The sequence below is a fragment of the Chlorocebus sabaeus genome, chromosome 20 (assembly GCF_047675955.1).
Source record: "Chlorocebus sabaeus isolate Y175 chromosome 20, mChlSab1.0.hap1, whole genome shotgun sequence".
In the NCBI taxonomy this organism is placed as follows: domain Eukaryota; kingdom Metazoa; phylum Chordata; class Mammalia; order Primates; family Cercopithecidae; genus Chlorocebus; species Chlorocebus sabaeus.
The window spans coordinates 88,892,710-88,911,083 of NC_132923.1; the positions used below are offsets into that span (position 1 = coordinate 88,892,710).

Here is an 18,374-nt window from a genome sequence, read left to right on the forward strand (position 1 = left end):
AACACTGCTGCTGGTAGAGAAGGAGCCGCACACCCGTGAGAGCCAGGCTTGGGGAACACGCACAGTGCCTCTGCATCCATGCAGCCCTCCTTTCCTCAGCCTTCTGAGGGCTTTGCACCAAACTCTGCCCAGGCCTACTCACCCTGCTCAGAGCCATGGCAGCACATGTGGCTGAGGCCACCCTGCTCCCAGTTCAACCCTCTGAGCCATCTCCACACCTTTTCCAGAATGATCGTTCCAACAGATCTCATCAGTCACTCAATCGCTCTCCATCACCAATAAGAGAAACATTTGAGCGTCTTCACATAGAGCCCAGGGGACCCTGCAGATCCAGGCCTTGCCCACCTCCCCAGCTTCACCTTTCTCCAGTTCCCCCACAGCACCCTTGTACCTGCATTCAGTACTTACTCGTGTATCAAATGGGTGCTAAAGGCCTTCCTCACCCTGAGCCCTGTGTGGGAGCTGAGAATCACTCTCTACTCTCCAGTGTCACCATGCTGCCTAGGCCTCCCACCCCACCCCAGCCCTCCTACCTGATGTCCTCCTATTGATCCTTCACAACCTGGAGCTGGGGAGCATCTGGAGATCACCCCTTGAACCCCAGCTCCCACAGCTTTTCCTCAAGGTTGGTTGGGTGTCTGTTTCCTGTGTTGGACTAGAGCTCTTACACGAAAGCACTGGGTCTGTCAGTCCTGTGCTCTGTCTTCCCGGGGAGGCCTGAAGCACACAAGCCTTCAGGAAAAGGCCAGATAAAAGTCACCCTTCCCAGCTCCTATATTCCTGGGTTGGCATTTTCCCTTATGTTATCACCCACTCCACCCACCTCCTCTTGTCTGCTGCTAGACCTTGGGACACCTGTGTGTGCATTAGAAAAAAGTGTCCCTTCCTCTGGTTGGACACCACCCCAGGCCAGAGGAGTGTGTCTTATGAGCAGAGCTCTGGCTGGATCTCAGCCCTAACTTGCCCGTCACCAGACACCTTTGTGCAGGACACACTCATACAGCCTTATATATCCTTCCCAGTGCCCACCAGATGCCCAGCAAGCTACATTTGGGAGAAATGCCTTCAACTCACAGTCACACTTGCATTAGGGGTGAACAGGTGTCCCATCTGCAGCCTGTTTCCTTCTTCTGAAAGGAAATAATATGGGGAAATTATGAAACAATAATGGGAAACTATAGATGTTCTGCAGACCCATTGGAGGCTACATAAGACAGAGGCCTTGCTAGCCTGCTGCCCATCTCACCACTTCAGCAGGTACCCTCATGGTGAGGACTGGGCCAGTCTCCACTGGGAGAACTTCAGCCATTGTACTTCCTTACTTTTCCCTCTGTAGTCTTGATAGTCTTAAATTCTGAGATTCAACCTCAAAACTCCCTTTCCAATCTTCTACTCAAAGGCACTCATACATAGTCTCTCTCACACACACACATGCATATAAACGCATGCTCACTCCTGGAACTATGTGCTGAAATGGGCTCTAGGAGTTGAGCTCCAGGGAAGCTAACCTGCCAGGAAGAGCCTGGTCCTGGACCAGGTTAAGAGATATGGAGGGTGACAGAAATCCCTCTAAGCCCTGCTACAGGCATATTTACCTGGTATTCACACTGGAACAGTAGGAGATGGGGCTTGGCCAAGCCAAGGCAGCCCAGCAATGGCATGATGGAAAGCCTGGTTGAGAGAAAACAGTTTAAAGAAGAGCAGGCTTTGGGTGCTGTCTCTACCTCTCCCGTTTCTCATGGGAGGAGGAAGCAGATGTGTTCTGGTGGCCAGAGAGAACTAGGACAAACAGGGGCTGACAAAAGGAGGCAAAACTGGGTTCCATATTCAACAACTTCCTAGGGGCAGCCTTAGGAGGTAATGGGCTGTCAATCACAGAGATTTTAGAGCAGACCCTGGACAGCTAGTCTGAACTTTAAGGCCTCAAGATGTGAATATCATTCTGTTTCATAGCCTAAGAGTCCACTTTGAAAGTTATTATTTGATTCCATACTCCATAATCTTAAGACTTTCATAGTTCAGTGATTCAAAAATGCTAAGACCTTATTATTCCCTGACTCTGGAACCTGGAATACTTAGAATTGTAAAATTATCTGAGACATGGTCATCTCTGAACATTTATTTTAAAGACGTGTTAAGCACATGCTTTGCATGAGCTGCTTTACGTATATTACCTCATTTAATCTTCACAGTGTATGTAACATACTATTATTATCTGTACCTTTCAGGTGAAGAAACTGAGGCACAGAGAGGTTAAGTAACTTACCTAAGATCACACAAGCAATACATAGTGGTCCTATAACCAAAACCTGGAGTCTATAATCTTAACCACTGTACTAGGCTGCCTCCCTGTGCTATAAAAGGAATATATCCAGGAGCCCAGGCCAGGCCCAGCGCAAAGTTATGGAGCCCTCTGAGACTGTTGCCGGACCCAGACTCCACCGGCCTGTTGCAGTCCCAGCCCTTGGGCTGGAGGAGTTGTGACTCTCCCTTCCCCTTCCCACCTTACCACGGGAGTGTTCCTTCCATAGTCTCAGGTCCTGAATTCCCCAGGCAAAGCCAGCCACATTCTTCGGGCTAGAGTCCAAGTTTATTTAAGAAGAGGAAAATGTTATTATGGAAATTACAACAGCTTTACAAAACAGAGCGTCGCTGTATCAATCCAGGACCACAAGAATGCTCATCAACTTAATAGCTTCCTGTTGGGAGCCTTTCAAGCTGTGCCTGAAGCTGGCAGGCAACAGGGTGTGGGAGTGAGGCCAAGCAACTGGGTGACATTACCCCCTCCTCTGCCCACTGCCCTTGGGAATGAGAGCCGACAGAGGGGACCCCTCCCTGACTCCTCATGCCCTGCAATCCTGAACAATACAGGCAGCTCAGTTTCCCATTCTCAAAAGTGGAGGTGCATGTGTGTGTGTGTGTGTGTGTGTGTGTGTGTGTGTGTGCTTGTATGTCTAGGGGTAGTGAGCAGAGCAGAGGGCTGGGGCTCCCCTTCCCGCCAGCCCCAACCCCATTCCACACCCTCAGCCTAGCTCAGGCATAAATGAGGTCGCTGCTCTTCAGACTCTCTTGGCAAACCTAGTGCTTAGCATCTAAATCTAGGTCCCTGATAAGGATAGGGTAGAAAAATGTTTAAGAAAAGTATCGCTTTTTTTTTTTTTTTAACCTCCTAAGCCTAAGGAGAGAGAAGACCAGGGTCTTAACTCTTTTTATCTCATTTTTAATAAAGGAAGAAGAAAAGAAAACCATTAAAGCCAAATTCCTGGGGCTGGGAGCAGTCAGGACTTTGGCGCGTGTCTCCTCCTGGGTAATTATCTGGCATTTAGCACCCCTCTTCCCAGCACTTGTAATTAGCAGGGAAATTAAGATGCTGTCATCCTACCTCCCAGCTTCTAGCCACTACACCCAGAGGCCTTGGGAGGGGCCTAATGAGATGGGAAGGGGACCTGCCCAGCTAGAAGAATTGAAACTACACATGGAAAGGGCTTTGCACTGTTGACAGGGCCCTTTGACAAGAGGAGAGCAGGAGAGGGTCCTTTGGGGACCACTTCCTGCAGTCTCCAGCTGGAGCCATCTTTTCCCCCCTGAATTCCTGGAGCATGTGCAGGCTGGACCACACCCCTTCCCACGGGATGCTACCCTAGCTTTGATTAAATGGCTGGGTTTCAGCAGGGTCTTATTGCACTCACCAACATCATTACAGATGTCTCTTGGGTGCCTGCCTCTGTGCTGGACCCTGAGGACAGAAACGAGTAAGACCCACCTGGAACTGCAGGTGTTCACCAGGGAAAAGATATGGCATTTGGGTGGACGAATGTAATACAAGGTCAAAAGTGACAAGACCTAAGGGAGATAGGACCAGCTGCAAAACTGGAGGGCCTGGTGAAAAAAGGAAAATGTGGGGCCCTTGTTCAAAAGTTACTACTAATTTCAAGACAATAGCAAAGGAGTAAACTGAGTGCAGGGTCATCATATGCCTCCAGGGCATGCCCATGAAGCCAGCCCTGGAGGGAGGGCTGTGTAGGTCTTGCCAATTTGGGAAGAATCCTTGGAAGAAGCAAATTTGAATTGGTCTGGTTAAAGAGGTCAGTACCATGTAACATATAAGGTTCCTTTGCCCGTCTGGCCAGTTTTCTCATCCTTTGAGGCCTCACCGTATGCTCTCTCCTCGAGAAAACCTTCCCCACCAAACCCAGGCTGGGTTAGGGCTCTCACAGCCCCCTCCCCAATCCCTCTAACCCTAGACTTCTCTAAAAACCCATTTCACATCATTACATATTATCTGTTTCTGAATCTGCATCTCCCACAAATCCACGTGCTGTCTAAGGACAAGGTCTACACCTAATCCCTATCTGTATTCTTAGTGTCCCATGGAGGCCCTGGACAAGGTAGGTGCTCAACAGTGGTTAGCTGAATGAATGAACACACCTGAGGGAGTGGCTTGGGCAAAGGCCTCCTTTGACTGATGCTTAGGGAACACGAAGGTGAATCTTTACCTGTAAGGCTGGAAAGTTAAGCTGGAATTCCATCAGAAAGACTCCTGAATGGCAGGCCAAGGTAGGAAGGCGTTACTGTCTAGGAAGGTTTGAGCTTTTAAAGATCAATGTAGCTGCTATGTAGAGGATGGATTGGAGTGGATGATGGGGTGCAGGGTAATCAGAAAGAGGCAGGTGAGCCTGGCAGGATGAGCAGTTAGGAAGCTGTAATCATGATCCAAGCAGAAGGTCAGTGTGTGGTTTGGACCAGACAACAGCCACGGGAATGGAGAGTGAGAGGAAGAGTTGGATGAGAGCTTTGAAGCTCCAACTACCCTGGTGGCAGCAATACTGGGTCACTAGCCAGCTATTCCAATTATTCACAGAAATCAATTCCATTCCACAGAGGCTCAGATAAAACTTGTGTTGCCAGCCGACAGTAATGGATGGGGAGCTTAGAGTAAGGAGATAAGAGGAGGCCCAGAGTGTGGGGTGATCAGGTGGGGCTTTGCAGGGTGGGGGAGGAGCGGTAAGAGGTTATCAAAACACCCCTTCAAATAGCAAAGGCTCAGAGCTGGTCCGCCCAGTTGTGATCTGTGACGGGACAAGTAGGCTCCTTTCCAGGCCTGGAGCTGTGAGACTCAGACCTAGTGGTCCTTTGGCATTATTTCAAGGGGAATAATGGGGAAGCTAGAACAGTCTTGCTGCCCTGAGACTTATATTGAGATCTAGCGCCTTCTATCAGGGGGTGGAGAGACAAGGGTAAGGCCATGGGGTAGACAGGATGCCCTCTGAGGCCCCTTTCAGGCTGGACTTTCTGGAATTCTGAGTCCATGAATCACCATAATGACATTTTGTCTGCAGGATCAGGAATAGAATGTTCCATTCTCCAGCATGGGACAGAGGGAGTAGGAGGCAGCCTTCATGGTCTCATTTAAGCCAGGCCAGAAAGGCTGTGTCCCCATCAGCCTCAAATTCCTCCACATACTCTGCTACGGGATCCACAGGGTGTCCTTCCTCCTGAGACCTAAGAGGGATATGAATGTGAGAGAGAAAGTTTACTCAGGGGAAGAGAAAGAAAGCAAAAGACACTGGGGCTTCCTAGAGCAGGGAGGGAGGAGAAGAGAGAGGCTGGGGTGCCCAGGTCAGCAGTCAGAAGGTGGACCAAAGACTGATGCTGATAATAAATAACCGATTCTTCCATAGTGTTTGCCACCATGCCAGGCACTATCCTAGGTGCTTTATGTGAACTCATCATCACCCTCTCAACAACCCTCATTTTATAAAAGAGGAGACCAAGGCACCAAGTTGAAGTGAACTTCCCCAAAGCCACACAGCTAGAGGTGCAGCTGCACTCGGACCCGGGCAGTCTGACTTCACTTCATCCCAACACAGTGAAGATTATCTGTTTGCAAAGGGTGTGCTATGCATCAGACACTAATTTAGGCACTTTTATAAGAATAACATCACTTAGCACCTTGAAGGAATGATCAGCTCCCTTTTACTGATGAGAAGCTAGGGCTCACAGAACTGATTTGTCCATCTTCTGCCCATTTCAGAAAAGTAGCAGAACTAGGATGTGAACACTCATCTCAGATCCTTGCATGCGCACCTCTGGGTCCTCCCTGCTGGGCAGGGGCTGTGCTGAATAGCTGTGCTCGGACAGCTCCAGATGGAGGCAGAGCCTGAGGGACCAGCCCCTCCTGCCTTCCTCAGACAGCTTTTCCTCACAGTGTGGGTGGAGGCAGCTGGAGGTTGGCCCTAGCGGTCCCATCTGCTAACACTCACGGCTGGGAGAAGATAGTGCTTTTTATCTCTGCAGAGAGTTCAAGAGTTTATCCCCACCCGGGGCAGTGGGGAGCCGGGTGCCCATTCTTGGAGGGTGTCCCATGACAGGAGAGATGGAAGGCACTCTTCCTCTCCCCTCCAGCACTCACTCCTCTCCACACCCCAGCATCACCAGAGGCCCACGGGAAATGTCTTGGACCAAGCCCTTGGACACGGGTGCTGGGTCCAGTGGAAAATATCCAGCTCAGAGTCCAGGGAGGGCTGGGTACCAAGCAGCCAGAGCGGCCTGTAAAAAGGTCACAGCTCTGGAGGTGGGCACCCTATGGGCAGTGGGGTGGGGGTGCACTCCTAGCTCTGCCACCTTCTGACCGTGTAACCTGGGACACAGTACTTCACTGTCGAGCCTGTTTCCTCCCATCGAAAGCTGAATTCTCATTCCTACTTTGGAGAGTTGTTGTCAGGGTGAAAACAAGAAAGAGCAAGTATTCAGTACCTGCCTCACAGTCTGACTTATAGATGGGGCTCTGAAATGACCCCTTTCCTGTATGTAGCACATGAATTTGACTTCATTCAATAAAACAAACTCCACTCCAGTCTCCCATAGATAGAGCGAGCGAGCTCACCCTCCTCCTCAAGCCACTTTCTTTTCCCCAGGTCCTCCACATTTTTCCCATGCCCTACAGAGGGCAGAGCACACCCCTCTGCCATTCAGGACCCCCCAGGAGTATCTAGGCACCTGTCTCTAGCCCCCAAATGACTCATTCTCCCTGAACAAAGCAGGCCCTATCTTTGTCCCCCAGTGCATCCTTCAAGGCCCAGATCATCTGCTGCCTCCTCTCTGAAGCCGCCCCCAGATCCCTGAGGGAGAATGAATCACTTGCTCCACTGTGCTCCGACAGCTCTGAGCTCATTCTGCTTTGTGGGATGGGTATGGATTTGTGTATCTGCCTCTCCAGCAGACTGGGATTCCCATGGTATTCTAAAATGCCTGGCACAAAATTTGTAAATGTTATTTAATTAATTAATTAATCGGCTGGGCGCGGTGGCTCAAGCCTGTAATGCCAGCCCTTTGGGAGGCCGAGACGGGCGGATCACGAGGTCGGGAGATCGAGACCATCCTGGCTAACACGGTGAAACCCCGTCTCTACTAAAAATACAAAAAATTAGCTGGGCATGGTGGTGGGCACCTGTAGTCCCAGCTACTCGGGAGGCTGAGGCAGGAGAATGGCGTAAACCCGGGAGGGGGAACTCGCAGTGAGCTGAGATCGGGCCTCTGCCCTCCAGCCTGGGTGACAGAGTAAGACTCCGTCTCAAAAAAAAAAAAATTAATTAATTAATCATATAGAATATCCTAGAATTAGAGCATCTCAGAGCTAGAAGATCTTAACAATCATCTGGTTCAAATGCCTTACTCAATAATTGAAGGGGCCTGGAGCTGGAAATTGGGGGAGGGTTGACATGAGGATAGAGAAGGATGGGATTGAGGTTGCACAGTGAGATAGCAGCCGAGGATACACTAGAATGCTGTCCTTCACAGCAGAATAAAATCAAGGGTTGTTATTTTTGCTTTACAGTTAGATGGACCAAGACCCATCATGGCTCTCCATTGCTCTCTGAATAAAGTTCAAATTTGTTATCCTGACTCCCTAAGTTGCTTTGTGGTGTGATCCCAGCCAACCTGTCCACCCTCATCTCCTAGTGGACAGCCTCACCAGGAGGGGACCCTCACCCTCCTCCAACTCGGGTTACACTGCACTCCTCCAGTATCTGGAATGGGCCCTACCCTTTTGCCTCCAGGCCTTCCTTGCTGTGCTCTGTGTCTGGGACCCCACCCCTTCGCTTAGGACAATTGCTGTTCCTTTGTCTGGCCAAGTCGGATAATCCTTCAGGTGTAAGTTTAGATGTCACATCCTCTGAAAAGGCTCCCTTGTCGCGCCTTGTGCCACAGGCCCCTGTGATCCCATCTGTCAACTCAGGCTAGAGTTGTCTCTGTTTCCAGTCAGCCTGAGAGTTCACTAAGTCAGAAACTGAGTATCTTGTATCCCCGGTACCCAGCGCAAGGCCCAAAACGAATGAATGTGGATGAAAGAAGTATAAGGACCAGAATTCCACACCACAGACAAGGTTACTAGTGATCCCAAATTAACTCCAAGCCCTGTGCAAGGGGTAAGCCACTGAGTTGAGACGAGATTGAAGGGAGGTGTGTGTCAGGGCAACCGGGGGTGGAGTGGAGGAAATTCTAGCAGGAGGGAGAGGGAAACGATGCCCAGTTCATTTACCGGAGCCTCCCTTCTATTCTGAGGTCCAGTGACCACTCTTGTTTCTGGAAAACCTTTGAATTACTGGGAAGCATTTGGGAGAAAGAAAGCCCTTAGGAAAAAAATCCATCAGCACTTCAGCCCAAGTACACCTTCACCATCCTGCCGGCATTCCCACCCTCTGGCCAGCCCTGGGAAGCTGCTCTAAAGCTGGCCTTGAAAAATAGCCTGAAGTTGGCCAGAGGAAGAAGTGGGGAGGCCATCCAAGGTGACCGCACACACAAAGCCTTGGAGGGAATGTGACTTGTTCAGGGAACAAGGAAGAGTTTGGGGACAGGAAGAGATAAGCCCAAAGGTGAGCCAGAGTTTGATGGTTAAACAGTTGGAATGGCATGCTAAAATACCCAGACTTTCCACAAGTTCATACATTAATTGCACTCCTGCCCTGTGCCAGACTCAGTCCCTACCCCAGAGAGCTTACGGTCTAGTTGGGAGAAAAGAAACCAAGACAAACTCAAAATTCAGTGTAAGAATGGATGTATAATGGAGACACAGAGAAGCTTCTGCCCAGCCTGTCCCGGAAGGCGCTCTGGGGAAGTGATAGCTGCTAGAAATTAGGTGATGAATAGGATCTCTTTCCTTCTTTCTTTCTCCCTTCTATCCTATCTCTTCTTTCTTCTTTTCTTTCCTTTTTCCTTTGTTTTCTTATTCTATCTTTCATTCAATTATTAAATAATTTATCACTACAGAACTACCACGTGTCAACCACTATCCTAGGCTGGGCTATATGATGTGAATGTAGTCAGTGATGGCCCGTGACTACTTGAAGATTGTGGTCTACTGGGGAGACAGACATAATATACACGACCATACCCTATATGCACATACACACAAAAAACCACAAACCTGCAAAGGTCTATCAGAGGGAGAGAGAGAGACATTTAGCACCATTAGAAAACAGACCTATGATCTGCCGAATGAGCAGGCGTTGCTCGACAGAGGAGTGTGAAGGATCACATTCAGCAAGAAGGACTAGTGCATACAAAGGCTCTGCAGTGGGAAGGAGCTTCACATGTTCAAGGAAACAAACAAACAAACAAACAGAAGACCAGGGCAGGCCAGGCACAGTGGCTCATGCCTGTAATCCCAGCATTTTGGGAGGCCAAGGTGGGAGGATAATTTGAGGTCAGGAGTTTGAGACCAGCCTGGCCAGCATGGTGAAAACCCATCTCTACTAAAAATACAAAAATTAGCCAGGCCTGGTAGTGGGTGCCTGTAATCCCAGCTACTTGGGAGGCTGAGGCAGAAGAATCGCTGGAACCCAGCAGGCGGAGGTTGCAGTGAGCTGAGATTGTGCCAACACACTCCAGCCTGGGCAACACAGCAAGACTCTATCTCAAAAAAAAAAAAAAAAAAAAGAAAGAAAAGAAAAGAAAAGAAAAGAAGGCCAGAGCAGCTGGCATGCAGGGAACACCAGGGAGAATAGCACAAGAGGATCCTGGAGAGGCAAGGTGCTGGCCAAGTTTTAATGAGAGAAGCAGAACTGCTAGGGGTGATCAGAATAATAAGGGCTTTATTCCAGGATTTGACCTGTGGTTTAACCATCTATCTGAGGCTGTTTTCTTGGGTCTGATGCTGGGGCCTGAAGTCACAAGGGCAGACAATTAGAGGAAAGATGGATGTGAAGATGGAATCCTGAAGGTCTCACTAACTCCAAAGTCCCAACTTGGGCTGTAAGGGTGGCCTCCATGAGAAGTAGCTTTTCACCATGGAATTAAACACATCCTTAGGGCAGGAGGAGAAGAGCCAAAGGAAAACACCACAGGAGGTGGAGGAACTGCAGGCCCAGCTGCTTTCCCATGCCAACAGGTGTGACTGCACCAATGATTGGGGCCCTGCACTGCCCTTCCGAGTGTCAAAGAATACTACTGCTGTTCGTGTCTTTCCAAATGTCCCACAAAATGTCTCCTGTGCCCCTTGTACACCTGACTCTATGCAGGGAAGGGAACTCTGGAAAACCCAGTTCCAACCTAGCTAACTTGACACACTACAAATCCACTACAGGGGGCAGGGAGCAGACCCTACTGGGCCTTGTTAAGTTGGATTTTAAGAGCCCATGAAGTCTGCATCATAAGAGGAAGGTTCCATCCATATTCCAGTCCCATTCCAACAGCAGTGCTTTCCTCCCTGAGCCTGGGATGCAGAAGATGCTCTCCCTACAAGCCCCCAACACAGAAGCCACACTGCTCTGTGCTGTTCCCTTTCTCTGTCTCCACAGGCCAAGAAGCTCAGCCCCACCTGGCTGGGCCCACTCCATGTAGGATGCTGAGAACCTGCTTCATTTTCTCCACAGACAAGAGGAGGGTCTGAGGCCAGTTCCCCTCACCCAAGGCCCCTTTCCCATCTGCTGGGGCCAGACAGAGCCCCAGCTGGGCCCAGAGCCAGAAAGATAAGAAGATTCAGTCACTCACTTTCAATTTCCCACAAACATGACACCCAATTCCTGTTACAGAAAAAACAAATCACCTTCTACTCTTGAGATACCAGGAAATCACAGTGTCTTAGAGCTGTGACTGACCCTAAGTGAGCACCCATTCAGACCTGCCTAGCCCCTGCCGTGCAGGAGACTGCTGTGCAAACAGACGATGGCATAGACACAGGTAGGACATGGTGAGGCACAGACAAAGGTAGGAATTTAGTCGGACCCCTAGTGAGTGTCACTAAGAGAGCTGGGGCCATAAACCCAGCTCTCCTGTTCCTTGGCTTCACATACTTTCCAACCCACAGTACCTGAGAATCCTCATCTGCACATCTGGGGCTCCTCTGCAACCTCACTCTGCTGGCACACCTTTTTTGACAGGGAGCGCAGCACCTCCAGGCAATCTGGATAATTCTATGTTAGAAAGGGCTTCTCTATTCTGAGTCTGAACCTGGTTCACTGTTCTCAGTGAACTCATCTGGGAACTCAAAGATCCCGGAACCCTCTTGGGAAGATACATGTGGAAGGGAAAAAAATGGAGAATGTTGTATTCCTTGGAATTTTCTGAGACTGGGGAAAGCAGACTGGTAGTTCTCCCTGCAAGAAAAGCCACAGGTTGGAGTGAGAAAGGAGCTGGTAGACATCCACTGGGCAGTCTATAAAGTTGGCAAAACCTGTGATCCCTCCCCATGACACCCTCAAATATTCAGTCAAGTGAAAAAGCATGACAAAATCCCCAGTGCAATCAAATTTTTGTGGAAAAAGGAGAAGGGCAAAGCTTTATGCCTGAGTCTATGGTTTGACATGGCACAAACGGTGCTGCAGACCCCCAGGAGCAGGGACAGAGAAGCAAGACAAACATCTGCAGAATAACCAAACAATCTGAGCTTCACACCAATGTTGACCTAAATCTCCCAGGGGCATAAAAGTCCCAGAGGGCATACAGATAACATACAAGCATTGTGCCATTCGCTCACCTTATTCCTTCATGTGTCAGATATTTATTGAATGCTGACTATGTACATGAGGCACTGGGGGCACTATTATGAACAGACCAGGCATGAGATCTTGGATGCCCTGTGTTTTTAGCTAATATCTCTTAAATAGGTGTCCCACATCTCCAAAGAGTTTGCAAGTTCCTTGAGGGCTGAAGTATTTGTTTGCCTCCTCCCTTATCCCTAATACCCACCCCTTCTCCCCTCACCTCTACCACTGCTCCACAAGAAAGACACACCCTTCACACTGTCTCTAGGGATCTGTTCAGGAATTCACTGGGAGATACAATTTCAACAGTCACATTTACTGACCAGCCGTTTAATCAGTTTTACATAACCATGGCTCAATTCTTATTACAACCTCTCCAGCTGAATTAGGCAGACCCAGAAAGGGTCAACCCAAAGTCATCAAGTCTATCCCTCTGCTCCCAGACCAGGCTAAAACCTAGGCTAGATCAATATGAGGGTCTGGTACAGGGGCAAGAACAAAATTCTGGGAGTCAAGAGACCTGAGTTTGAGCTGGATTCTGGGTTGAGCCCACTGCATGGTTGGCAATAATGGTAATGTCCACTGGTAGCAATTTGGAAATCCTTTCTCTCATTTGATCCTCTCAACAACCTATGAGTTAGGCAAGGCAGTTTCTATTATCCCCATTTCACAGAGGAGGATACTGAGGCTTGGAGAAGTCCAGTTGCTTGCCCAAAGTCACAGAGCTGGTGAGTGGAGATGCCAGGATTTGAGCAGGGTCTGTCTGGTCCTGGAGGTGCCTTCTCCTTCCCTACCACAGTGCCCCCGGGGCACGGACTCCAGATGCTGCTGTGCTGTGTTTGATGGACAGGAGCCCCAGAGCTGGGCTGATTCATGAACTGATGGTCTGAGTCTTCCTACCTCCCCTGCCTGATGGATTTACTGGCTCTTCCACCCACCACATCACTGGCCAGTAAACAGGGAGAGGATAAGAAGGCAAGATGGAGGTCTGGGTTGTGCAGAAGAGACAGAGCAGAGGCAGATGAGGAGGCCTCAGAGCATCCATCAGCATCACAAGGGCCAATTCACCCTGGGATCTCAGCTGCTGTCTGATCTGCCCCGAGAGCCAAGTTCCCATCCAAGAGCCTGTGCTGCCTGACAACCTGTGAGTCACTCCCCCAGGAGAGCTCCTTGCCAGGGTAGCTCCTTCCCAGGCTCCGTTGGCCTCAGGGCCTGCTGGGACCCAAGCAAATGGGCAACATGTACAGGGCTTTGACAAGGAAGAGAAGTAGCCACTCAGACGCTAACAACAGACAGACCCATGCTTTTTCAGCCTGTTGCTTTTTACGCCGATTCTCTGAACACCTGGTCCCAATCCTAAATTCCTTAAGCTCCTTTGCTTACTGCTTTAGGAGATGCAAACTCTTCTTAGGCATTTCTCCTTCCCCTGGACTTCATCCTCACCTCCTGGGTTGGCCTATTTGGTTGGACATGCCTGGCCACTATGCATCCTGCCCTGAGTATCCTGTTGGCCTGGATGTGGGTGGGACCAGGAAGAAAGGAAGGAGGGAAGGACCCAGACCAACTAGGGTGCGGTTCTGCTGCTGAGGTCAAATACAGAGGGAAGGATGACTGTTGGAATTACAGACTCTGCCCGTCGCTCTCTTGGGGAGCCGAAGTTGAGGGGAGTACTACCCTGCCGTGCTTCTGTACTGGTTCCATTTCAACAAACAGGCATTGATGACTGCTGTGCCAGACCCTATGCTGGGCCCCAGGTCCAGACATGATTCCAGCTCCTGAAGGGCTTCTAGACTGGTAGGGACAAGAGCTCAGCAAATAAATAATGAGGACCCAGGTGATCATTGCTCTGAGAGGAACTGAGGATGCCCAGGGAAGGACACCTAAGGAAGTGGCAAAGAGCCTTGAGGAAACAGCTGGGAACCTGGACTCAGAGCTAAATGAAGATTGCATCCTGCCATGGTTCACTCACTTCTCTAAGTCTCAGTGCTTTATCTGTAAATGAGAGTGATCATATTAAGTACCTCACAGCATTGCTCCAGGGACTGTGACATCCCTGTTCCTACCTACTGTGTGGATTGCCCTCATCTGTCTGTCTCTGTCATGAGTCTGTGGGCTGCTCTGAGGGCTGGGGCCCGTCTCATTCACCACGGCATCCACAGTGCCTGCTGCAGTGCCACTCAGTGAATGTATACAGGAATAATCAACGATGATTCTGCAGAATGAAAAACAGGAGAAACAGACTAGAAAGAAAAGAAGAAACAAAAGGGAACTCATATTTTTAGCCTCCACTGTGTGTCATGCGTTAGGCTGGTTCCTTATGTGTATGATTAGGTTTAGCTCCCACCACAGACTGCTATGTATGGTATCCTCCCCACATTACAGATAAGGACATGGAAGCTCCACGACCTGCTGCTGGAAAGCAGCAACCCCGTGGCTCCACATCCACTCATGGATCCGCACAGCCCTTTCCATCGTTCTGGGCTACTTCCAACTGTCCGAAGAAGATCTGACCAGAGCCTCAGGTCCCAGAGGGCAGCCCCTTCCCACCCACTCCTCTCCCCATCCCCAGCTGTGCAAACATACTCCAGCTAGACAGTTCAAGGAGTGTTGGGGGAGGGTCTGGGGGTCTGACAGGTCCAGTGAGCCAGGCTTTTCTGAGAACCGCTCCCACCCCAAGGTGGCCCAGTATCCATCCTCGGCAGGCTCAGGAGAGGGACTGAGAGCCAGGCTGAGACCTCAGCCAGCAGTCGGACTCTAGAAATGAAAATGTGTCCCACCCCAAACCCATACCCAAATCCCAACCCCCAACCTCCATCCTCAACCCCCTACCCTCATTCCAAGTGCAGCAGGGTCCCTGCCTGATTAGCGCTGCACTAAAAACCTTTCAGCAAGTCCTAGGCTTATGTGACATACACACCTCTCACTGTGCCACCATGCTGCTGGGAGGGACAGAAGGCCTGGGAATCCCCACTGGCTTTCTTCATCTGCTTGACTGCACCCTCCCTCTCTGTCCTCTCCCTGCCCCAGAGACCTACACACAGCACTAGCTTCATCTCCCGGTTTCCTCCCCGCAGGGCCCATCTAAAGCCAGAGCCTTTGCAGATATTGTGACCCTAAGGGTCCTGTCACCAGTTCTGCAGCAATCTCAGAAAGGAGTGGATGTTAGAGAAAAGATCTCCCTGCAAAGAGCACTTGCAGGACACCCATGGCCAAACACCCACAATCAGAACTTCCCAGCCTGGGTTTCTTCAGCTGAGTGATTTTTTTTTTTCCCTGAAGGATCAGATAATCCACATCTAGGAGGAAATGGGGATGAAGACTGATTGGCTCACACTAACACAAACACAAGCTGCTATACACCCACCCAGCAATGTGAGACACATTCGCTTTTCATCCACACTTGGCTCTCAGACAAGCTGATACGGTCTTGCACATACCACCCAGAGAGCTGGGGATCCACCCTGCCCGAGGGCTGACACAAGCATAAAGGAAAGAAAAACTTTGTCAGGGGATGCCCGCCACCTGTCCCCAGAGGCTACCTGAAAATTTTCCATTTGGAGATCAGGCCCTTGAGTCAGGGAAGCAGCGTCTGTCTGCAGGAGGGGACTTCCCAACTCAGGACAGCCCAACCCATCCTTCCTGTGGGTCAAGTGCAGGGAGGCAACCACACCCAAGTGGACCCTGGAATTCATCTAACATACATTTAATGCTCACCTATGATGTGCAAAACCCTTGGGATGAGGAATGGGGTGGCAGAGGAACCAAAGTTTAGAGTCAGAAAACCTTGGCCTTGTCACTTCATTACTCATGTCAAACTCATGTCAGACTGAAATTCAATAAACATTTCTTGCATACCAACTGTGTGTTGGCCATGCATACATGAGCAATTTCATATAGTTCATTTCTCTATGTAATGGATGCAAAACCGGGACCCTGAGAACATATGTCATTTGTCCTAGGCTACCTCCATTTCCTTATATGTAAAATGGGTTCATAGCAGTACCTACCTCATAGGATTGTTGTGAGGACACATGAGTTACTTCATGTAATGTTATTAAAACAGTAACTGGCACAAAGTAAGTAGTCAGTAAATGTTAACTAATATTTAAAGGCCTTGTTATAAATTCTGTTCATAGGAACAGCAGAAACTGAATCGAAATAACTCAAATCTCATTTTTCCCCCTACAAGCTTTTTTTGCATTTTGTTGGCTTGCAAGTTTTCCAACAAATAGCTATTTGGTGTTAACTCTATACTAGGAGCATTGCAAAGTGTGAGCAGCTCTTGGTCTCATGTTCAAAGCCCCCAATGCACACACCCAAATTCCCCTCTTAACGTCAGCTCCCTCCCCTCCCTTAAGCAAACACTCTCCTCTGTCATGATGAAGAGTAACTACTCCACCAAGCTCACCCCTGGTTCTCCTGCCTCCAGGTCTTTGTTCAGACTCAAAGCTTCCAAGCTCTGTTCCGTGGGCTAGGGAATTCCAGGAGTTATACTCAGGAGTCCTTCTGCTGAGATAGATCTTAAGATCCCTGTGGTATAATAGAGCTTAGCAGGCTTCCAAGTCAGAGCTGTAGCACCAGATCTCAGTTCTGCCACTTTGGCCGTGGAACCGTGAACAAGTCATTTAACCTCCCTGAACCCAAGCATTCCTATATGAAAAGTGTGTGTAATAATTCTCATATGAAGTGTATTAAATGAAACAATGTACAGAGAGTACCCTTCCCATTCAAGTTTTCAATTCACACTCAAACAAATCGCATTAAGAATACGGTTTTCTCTATTTTTAATTTTCTTCCATAAGCTTTTCATGAATTTTTATGCCTACTATATCTTTTTTTTTAGTCTAATTTCATTTTCAGTTCCAGGATACATGTGCAGGACATGCAGGTTTGTTACATAGGTAAACGTGTTCCATGATGGTTTGCTGCACCCATCAACCCATCACCTAGGTATTAAACCCCGCATGCATTAGATATTTATCCTAATACTATATCTTATCCATACCAAAGCCCAATTTAAGAAAGCATAAATTTAACACCAACCAAGATATTTGGCCATTTTGAATTTTACCTCAAAGTGGTTCATGAAATGTCCAGAGCTTCTCAAATCCTAGAGGAGTGACCTCTGAACTCTCTTTGAGAATTTGGTTCAACATTGTCCTCAGCCTGTAGCCACACCCCTTCCATCTTTCAAGGTCTGTCCACATGTTGAATTACAACCGTGGTCTCACCCATCTGTTTACTGTGAGCTCGTTGGGGACAGACGCTGGGTATGACTCTTGGCACAGAGTCTAAGGAAACTTTCAAGAAGTCCTTGAATGGACCGCCATTCATTCCAGTCATCCATTCAACCATCCATCTCCAGTCATTGGCTCATCACAAGTGAATTAAGGCCTCTGTTCTCTTTAGGGAATTCCCCTCCAAAAGTAAGAACCTCTGCCTTATTTATCCCCTTTCATTCTCCCTCTCCTGGAATCCTTCCAGCCAGTTCTGCTGCCCTCATTGATATTCTCTGCCTTTCCTATTTCCAGGCAGCCTCTTCCATTCCCATTCTGCAGGGCCTCACACATCCATGCAGGTAGAAGTTGGAACTGGCACCTCAGAAGGAACAATGTCCTGTGGTCCACAGCTGGAGGCCTTTAAGGACATCTGGATGGACTGTGAGTTCCCTCCCTTAGCCTTTTAAGCCCCAGGGTGCCAAATCTGAGCCTAGGCAGATAACAAAGCTAGATTTTCCTGTGCACATTTGGTGTGTATGTGGAGAGGGGAGGGGAGGGGTGGGGCAGGATCTCACTTACCCCAGAAAGCCCTTCTTATCTACAAGTCCTTTGAAGTAGGGAGTTCCCAGAGACTGGCAGCCAGAGGGGAGCCTTTTTTCCACACCAAGTCCCTGCCATTCCTCAGCTGCAGAGGCCAGGCCCAGTAATTCCGGAATCTCAGAAGCTCACACATTATTCATTCACTCAGCAAGTGCTTACTGAACCTAGCAAGTGCTAGGCTCTGGAGATGAATCAGACCCACATGCTTATTTCCAACCACAAAAGCTCTCAAATTGCTCCCAGCCCAAGAAGGGATGCAGACATGGAAATAGAGATAGTGCAGTGGAGTGTTTACAATCCTGGTTCCTGGTTTGGAATTCGACACCTGTATTTGATGCCTAAGAACTCTGTACAATTTTGGAGGAAGAAAAGAGGTCTCAAACCCCTGCTCATACACCTCTATTGATGGGGAAAACCACTAATACCCCATTTTCTCTGCTCCAGAGCAGCCTGTTACAATAGTAGACCCTCTGACTGGTAGCTGTGCTACCTCCTCCAGAGCTGAAACCTGCCCCCTGTGCTCCTCCCACTGGTCTTAACTCTGACCTCTGGGGCCCCACAGACCCTCTCT

The 18,374-nt window shown here is 49.2% G+C and overlaps 1 protein-coding gene across 3 annotated transcripts in view; it reads right to left on the reverse strand.

Annotated features, from left to right (window-relative positions):
* Positions 1–18,374, reverse strand: part of LOC103224857 (selection and upkeep of intraepithelial T-cells protein 1-like) — a 218,709-nt gene that overhangs the window by 160,427 nt on the left and 39,908 nt on the right. For 2 of the 3 annotated variants that reach the window (XM_037999588.2, XM_073007324.1), the window contains exon 1: positions 17,783–17,995. The exons of the other annotated variant lie outside the window; for it this stretch is intronic. The gene's annotated coding sequence lies outside the window, so the exon portion shown is untranslated. Of the gene's footprint in view, positions 1–17,782; positions 17,996–18,374 lie in introns of those variants that run through there. 3 annotated transcript variants of the gene reach the window in all.